A 7,979-nucleotide genomic window follows, 5' to 3' on the forward strand; every position below is an offset into this window, starting at 1 on the left:
CACTTTGAGCAGTCTTGGAGAAGAAAATGAACATACAGTTTGGATTATGTATTTATAATTTTACTTATGAGTCAAAAAAATCAGGTACATGTTGAAAATGAAACAGCATTTCTATTAATCCATTTTAATTAGGATTATGGAACACAATCGCTTCCATATATATCGATTTTATCTTCCTAAAATAAATAACAATATAAATAAATATTTTTTCTTTATTTGGGAAGTAGTATTTCAGGCCAACTTTGGTCTGTCATGAAGGATTTAATTATAAATCACCAGTACAACATGTTGCACAAAGCTAAATATGAGGTGAAGTCGCAAGTACATAAACAAGTAACTTTTTTCAAGAACCACAAACACACAGGAGTTTGCGCTCAAGGTTCTTATTCTGTTGCACTTCAGCTCGCTAAAGTAAGCGCCTATTTTTTTGTTTGCTTCAAACGTTTTGCATTCATGTTTATTAAACATGAGTAAAACTATTATTCCTTTATTTTATGTACCGTTATTTAAACAGGCAAATCCCATTGAGTTCACAGAGCTCATTTGCAAGGGAGGCCTGGGCCAGAAAGCAACATGAAAATACATGTTTTTGGTCTGTGGGAGAAAAGAGTACCCAGAGAAAACCCACACAAGCATAAGGAGAACATGCAAACTCCGCACAGAAAGAGGTCAAAAGCCAGGGATTGAACCCAGGACCTTCTTGCTTACTGCACTGTATTTTGATTTAATAAACATTTATATTTATATACAAAAAGAGTTTTAAAATGGCAGTTTTATTACATATGGGTAAGTGTGCAGCACTATGTGAACCTCTGGTAGTGTCAACAAAACTTTGCGGCCCCTTCTTTCATTTTAGTTACCCATCCCTAATCTAGCTAGCCTTGACTTCTACCAAGACTTTTGCTACTTTTAACACTCAGTTACCCTTGTTGTAACTATAGTAAGTTAGTTGTAAATACACACCTAGAGATTTCTTTCTGGCAATTTCATTAAAATCTGTTCAACGAGTGATGAGATATACAGTATTGGTATCAAACAGACACACATGGGAAAAACATTATTGCCTGCTTTTTGTCTTTCAGTAGCATGCAATAAAACAATAACAATGATAATTCAATTGGGCACATATAAAACACTAAGATACAGCAGAAAGAAAATCTAATTGTATGTTTGGAAGTCACTTCTTTGTTTCCCTGGTAAGGAAACTCCAGAAAAAGGATTGTCATTACACAGGAGGGGTAGATGTAACAGAGAAGGAACAGAGAAGCTCTGTCTTAAGATATTAATGAGTGAGAAGGGTTACTGTATGTTCAGTATTCACAACATAAAAAGGCTCATAAGATATTAAAAGAACCTTCGAAATGATTTTAGAAGAGGCTCCAAGCTAAAGTCAAAGTGGTTTGTTCAAGCCTGTTTACACTCATTAGCAGCCTCTCAGATCAGTTGGGTGGAGCAGAGTTCCCTCTGCAGTTTCGCTCCACGTTCAGAGGAATCCCTGTAATGAGATGAAAGCATGTAAAATTCAATCTCTTTTTAAACTTTGAACTGGTTCTTCCATACCTTCAGGGTAGCCTTTTTGTGCATGTAGAACATCTGCAGACTAAGAATGGCCAAAATCGACACCATAAAACACACAACTATCACCTCCCACTCAAACAACACTGTTCCACCCTTAAGATGCTGTATTTTTAGTGAGTGTTTAATTACTTTGATTATTGACTTCATCGTGTTTGCCTTAGGCTGGTATGGCACACTTGAAACAAATCAAGAATACCTGCTGTGTGCTTTTATTTGACCAATGAGAGCAGACAGGGCCATGTACAGTAGGAGGCGGGCTTTATAGAGAGCATGTTTCTAAGAGGTTCAGTTAAACCACTTCTGAAGCCAGCATTGGTTTGTCATGTTTAACACACACTCCTCTTTCATACCCCCTGTTCTGAAAGCATGCGACCAAAACAGCTCACATTTAGGCCTCGTTCAACTGTCATCAGCCCAAACGGCTCATGGAATGGAGGAGTGGGCCAGAGACTCATGACTTTAACAGCCATATTGTTGTAAACGTCATAACTTATGGGCCTGAAACGTCTAACCAAARGTCAGAACTGAAGAAGCCATTTAGATGAGTGATGAAATGCTTTTAAGAACYAAGAGGTCCGGATGCCTTCTATTGAACCACTTAGGCTTGGCATGCCATGGATTACGAAGAACCGATACAAACATCTCTTTAAGAGGTTTAAAAGAGAGATGAGTTCATATGAAGTGTTTTGGGGAGGGGAAATATGATGTGCAAAAAAAAAAAAACACTGCAAAATGTCCTTTTAACAACAAACCCGTTTCCATGATGTTCAGAGACCCAAACGTCTCATCTTGAACAACTCATATTTGAAGCTTTTATGTAATTTGTATATTTACAGTTATTTGTTTGTGAATATTGATAAGCCAGTCTTTACGGATTAAAGGACCAGAAACCTGTTTGTGCAACAGAAATGTTGTGACAAGTTGAGTGTGCACAGTATGCAAATGTAATAYGGAAGGAAAGCCTAGTTAGTAATTGAAAGACTAGTGAGGAAAAGTGAAATTTTTGCTGCCGTCGCAATGAATGCTTGAGTTTTTGCGACCACTCACTGTGCCACATGCTGAACAGTGAGCTTTGTTTAGAGCTTGTAAGACTATGTTTTTATCCATGGTTTTATGTTTTTATTATTTTGTTCCCCCACCTGCTTGGCTCACGTTCCCACCTTGGCAGCTGCCCACACGTTTATGATTTAATCCCCTGGAGTGCACTTTAGAAATTAAGGTAGGCAAATTTGGAACAATTTTTCAATAATTATTAAGTTTTATGTCAGAGGAGAACTCCCTTGTAGGAGTCAAAATAAAGCTCTAGCGCTCCTGAGATGGACTGGAGACACCCATGACAAATTTGTAAGTAGTCTGGGAGGAAAGTTGAGAAAAAGTGAGTCAGGTTGAGKAAGTTCAGAACCCTGCTAAATCATAAAACATTCTGGATGCATTCAGAAGACATCCTCCTGAGGAAGGGAGTAGGCTACTCTCCAACTACTTTTAGCTATTTTAGTTAAACCTTGTAAATGATGTTATGCACAATCTCATGTGATTTGCTTGTGCTTGAAGTGAAACTATTTTTGTGCTTGCTTATGAAGGTAATTTTTTTATTCAATCATACAAAAAAGTAGTTCCAATCAAAAAAAATTCAATTAAAAAAACATTCTTCAAGCAAAAGAAATAATTTCAACCAAACAAAATAGCAGTTTCAGATTGGGTTGGGTGTTTTCCCCGGTCAAAGGACAGCGAGTCGGGTCAGTCGCCTGAACACCACATCCTGGGGGAGGAGCCAAACTCACTGCCTGAATGCATATTATCAGGCATACAAATGATTGATAAGCGCCTTCCAACTTAGCCTGGCCCTTGCCTTCCTATGCAGTTCCGCTCAATTCTAGTTTCCCTTCACTGCTCCGTCTGGGATTTCTCCCATAGACAAGGATTTCTTCAGGAGAATTTTTCCCGGGCCAATCAGAGAACAGAAGGCTGAGTTTTAAACAACGTCAATTTATTGCATAGTGTCTGCTTGTAGTTTATTTTACCTGGGCCAATCAGAAAACAGAAGGTGGAGTTTTGAACGACATCAATTTTTCTGCACAGTGTCTGCTTGTGAGTTTAGCAATGGCAGTGAAGGAAGTGAATGAAACCAGTCCTTGTCAATAAGGCTTCCAAATTAAATTAAACTTGTCTGACAAAGCAGCAGCTCTCATTTACACTCGTCTTGTTCGGCTCKGTACTTTTCTCCTCTCAGTAGGGTTGTTTACAGCACATGCAATTTCCGGTTAGCTTCTTAGCTTAGCCTTATCACAGTGGAGCTGGCGCACACATATGTTGCGGACAACTGATCCAATCATTTTAAACTTCAACAGAGATCATGCCTCCAGCAAGCAATTGCTTCTCAATAACAAAGAGTCCAGATCGTACGAAGCAAAGCGAAGGACAAGAGGCTGGTTTTAACCAGGCTACTTCCAGGGGCGGACTGGCCATTGGGAGTACCGGGACTTTTCCCGGTGGGCCGGTGCATCACTAGGCCAGCACAGGCAGCGAGGAAAACAAAAACGTTGTGTAATTGGGCTCAATGCCAGTAGATGGTGATAATGCACCCATTCATTGTTTACCAACCACCAACAAAGGTCAAAGAAGAAGAAGAAGAAGAAGAAGAAGAAGAAGAAGAAGAAGAAGAAGAAGAAGAAGAAGAAGAAGAAGAAGAAGAAGAAGAGCAAAAATGGAGAACAAACGTAAGGGAGAAGAATAAAAAATGAGACAAAAGAAAAAGCATGCAAGCAAATGCAGCCAAGTGTCAGAAACTGACATGTATTTTCTGCTCGTGCATCATCCTCATCCTCACTGGAACCTGCAACATTTTTGTCGACGTCTGGAGAACAACGTGACCGAGGAGGAGGATGGTAGTCATGTAGGTGGCTGTATTTTTTTTTTCTAGTTGCTAACTTTTAAAACTATGCATTTGTTAAATAAATAAAGCCATCATGTGTGGTCTAGGTCCAAACAGTAGCTGATAATTTCATAAAACTGTGTTGCTTAAAATGTTTTAACATCAGTTTTAGAAATTTACATCATACATTGGCATTCTAAAAGATAAAAATCAGAAATGTTTTTGATATTCACAAAAACTTTGCTCTCTTGGATTTTTATTTTAGTTAGTTAGTTAGTTAGTTAGTTAGTTAGTTAGTTAGTTAGTTAGTTAGTTAGTTAGTTAGTTAGTTAGTTAGTTAGTTAGTTAGTTTACTAGCCTACACTGAGGGTCAATGCCTGTGAGCTAACTGCTGCTCTGCTATCTTAAGAACTTTACTAATTCCTCAACATTACATCCTTAGATTTTGTACAGTGCCCTGAGATGACGTTTGTTGTTTCCGCCTCCATCATCAGCATCCAGCATTCGCAAACATCATCTGCCAGCCCGGACCTTGAATGGGCCAGTCAGGTACTAAATTAGTGGGCCACTTTTTTGCCCTAGTCTGCCACTGGCTATTTACACCCTACTAGATGGTAGAGGAGGGACAGTCTGGACACAATGTATGGGACTGCTAACTGCTAACAATGGCCCTTTAATGTATTGATTCGATTCGAAGCTGTTGCAGGAGGAAATTGCTTCAGTCCACAGTACACTGACCAATAGGGACATGTCTTGATGTTCATGTTCTCTGAGTTCAAAACGTTTTTGAGTTCAACCAAAACCTTAGAGCATCAATCAAAAGTTTGAGATGCTTTTTTGTTTGGTAGAAAAAAAAATTTTTGGTTGAAATTATTAATTATTATCTGGGGGTGGGCGACCATCTTGAAATGGGTGAGCTCCAAATGCTGTAGATCAGTGGTTCCCAAACTTTTTATCTTCTGACCCACAAAATATCCATGGCAAAAACTTGTGACCCCAAATATTACTGGTCTGAGGACACAAACTTTGTTAATAACCCTAAAAACACAGGCTTTTTGACAATCTAAACAGCTTGTACACAAATATAAAAACTTATTTATGCTTATTTTGTGTTTTTTTATATTTATAGGGAAAATATTACATCAGCAATTGTTTTATTACCCTTTAAATTGATTTCTGGAGATTATCTAAGGTGATTCATGACCCAAAATTGGGTCCCAAGCCCAACATTGGGAACCAAAGTGCAGTGGTTCCCAAACTTTCCAGCATTTGACCCACAAAATTACAGTAGCAGAGACCTGTGCCCAGCTATTTTTGGATGATAAACATTTTTATCAGGTCAACAAAACATGGGCATAGTAACAATATTTTTATACTACATTTATCCAATTTACTCCTTTGTAACAACTAAGATAAAATGCAATTAATTCCGATAATCTTTTCAGGGCCTCCTGATGTTTTGGTACCCCACTTTGGGTCCTGACCCCAACTTTGGGAAACACCGCTGTAGATTCACATTCAATTATTATTTTCCAAAAGTTGATTAGAATATGTCCAGTGTCTCATAAGATATTCTGTTAACACATGAAGTTGAGACCAACAGTTAAGGCTAAAGTTTCAAGCAAAGATGTGTACCACTCTGAATATCTGAGCTTACGCCACATTCAGATTTAGCAGACTATCTGTAAAAGTGGCAGCTTTAGAGTGATTTCGGTGTTTACTAAGCTTGTACTTCTAAGATGCTCATCAAGAATTGGGCTGACATGAAAAGTTATTCAGTCCACTTGTTTATATATTTTGCCTAACTCTCCATAAAAACAAACACACACAACTGTTTCTCATTCAGTGGTAGACAATAATAATAAATGGAAAAACGGGTTGAATCCTCAAAGCCTCAATCAAAACATCAAAGCAACTGATATTAAGTGTGTTTCATGCTAAAGTCACAGCAGGTTGAATGCACTTCAGTCATATTGAAGATATAATCTAAAAATCATTAACTGTTGGTGCAAACTAAGGATTCCCTGCATTTTAATTGGACCACAGCTCTACTCCTTCATGATTCACAAAAACGTTATTAGGCTATGAGGCCAAGCTGACTTCCATTCGGTCTGCCATTCAGGGCATAACATATGATTTTATGCCTGTCTGTATAACAGGACGTAATTTACACACAATCGTCAGTGCAATGTGGGTTGACTCATTTCTGTGTTTGTCTCAGCAATTCTCTGCTTCATATCAACCCTCCTAACACTCTGCCAAAACGATTCACTGTGCTTCAATGAATCGCGTCTCAGTTAAACCAACTCTAACTTCATTCATCTCTTTGAAATCTTGTGTGTCGTGGAGTCTGACTCCTCTTGTCATATTCACCAATATATATATATATATATATATTGTGCAAAGTGCCCGGCTGACTTCTCTTTTCCAGCGATGGCTCAGTGCTGCTCAAAGACTGCCGTGTTCAATGTATGCTTCTGACTAATCTGTGTTTAGTGTTGAGCTCATGTTCTGTGTGACAAAGTGCTTGAAAGTGAATTTGAAGCACGGTTCTGTCGTGTATTTTTTTTTCTTTATAACATTGCCACACAAGAGTTGTGTTTGTCGAGAGAAGTGAAGTAGCGTCTCCATAGCTCTGCACGTTCAAATCCTCTTCATATTAATTTTCTGAGCTCCTTTACAGTTTAATCTGTAACACTGACTGCTCTGTAGTTCCTCTGTTTTTCTTCTTTTTTTTCCCCCACCCATATTTCTACCAATCTGGAACAAGCATTTCCCCAAGCACTGCAGTCTTTGCTGCTGCTGACTCCCACACAGTGCAGCTTGGAGCRCTGTGGAAAACTTTGGATATCTGTTAAGACATCATTAATAAAGTTGGGTTTTTGTAACATTTTCTCTCTTTTTGTGTATTTTTTTCTTTGCTCTTTTATCATTTGGGGAAATCTTATGAATCATTTTGGGTTTCACAGCCTCTAAATTTAGATTATAGCAGTCCCGCACAAAATTTAGTAGCTCTGCAGTCACTGCATACATTTACTTTGCCTTATTAAATATTAAAATCCAAAGGATTAACTTTGAGAGCATAGCAATGATGCGCAATTATTATTTTGTTGGCCTATTTGTAGCCCTCACCCACGCTCGCCCCKCACTGCCTTAAGCAGAAAAAAGAAACTTTATTTGGTCAAATGAGCTTTGACACAGATCCATTTTCATTTYAGTATTAAACAAATTTGCAATTCATGAGCCAACCACTAACCAGCTGACCCATCAGGCATCTCTGAGGTTCCTGAGGCTGAAGGAGCAGAGGCAGTTATACCATTTTTCTTGTTTTAAAAAAAGCAAATCCCTGATCTGAATCAAGTGGTCAAAAACTTCTTTTTTTGCAAACTAAAACTAATAACGCGGCACGGTGGCTCAGTTGGTAGAGCTGATGCCTCTCAGCAAGAAGGTCACCGGTTCAAATCCCGGTCCTGGGGGACCTTTCTGGGTAGAGTTTGCATGTTCTCTCCATGCATGCGTGGGTTCTCTC

Source organism: Austrofundulus limnaeus, unplaced genomic scaffold (genome assembly GCF_001266775.1).
Source record: "Austrofundulus limnaeus strain Quisiro unplaced genomic scaffold, Austrofundulus_limnaeus-1.0 Scaffold159, whole genome shotgun sequence".
Lineage (NCBI taxonomy): Eukaryota > Metazoa > Chordata > Actinopteri > Cyprinodontiformes > Rivulidae > Austrofundulus > Austrofundulus limnaeus.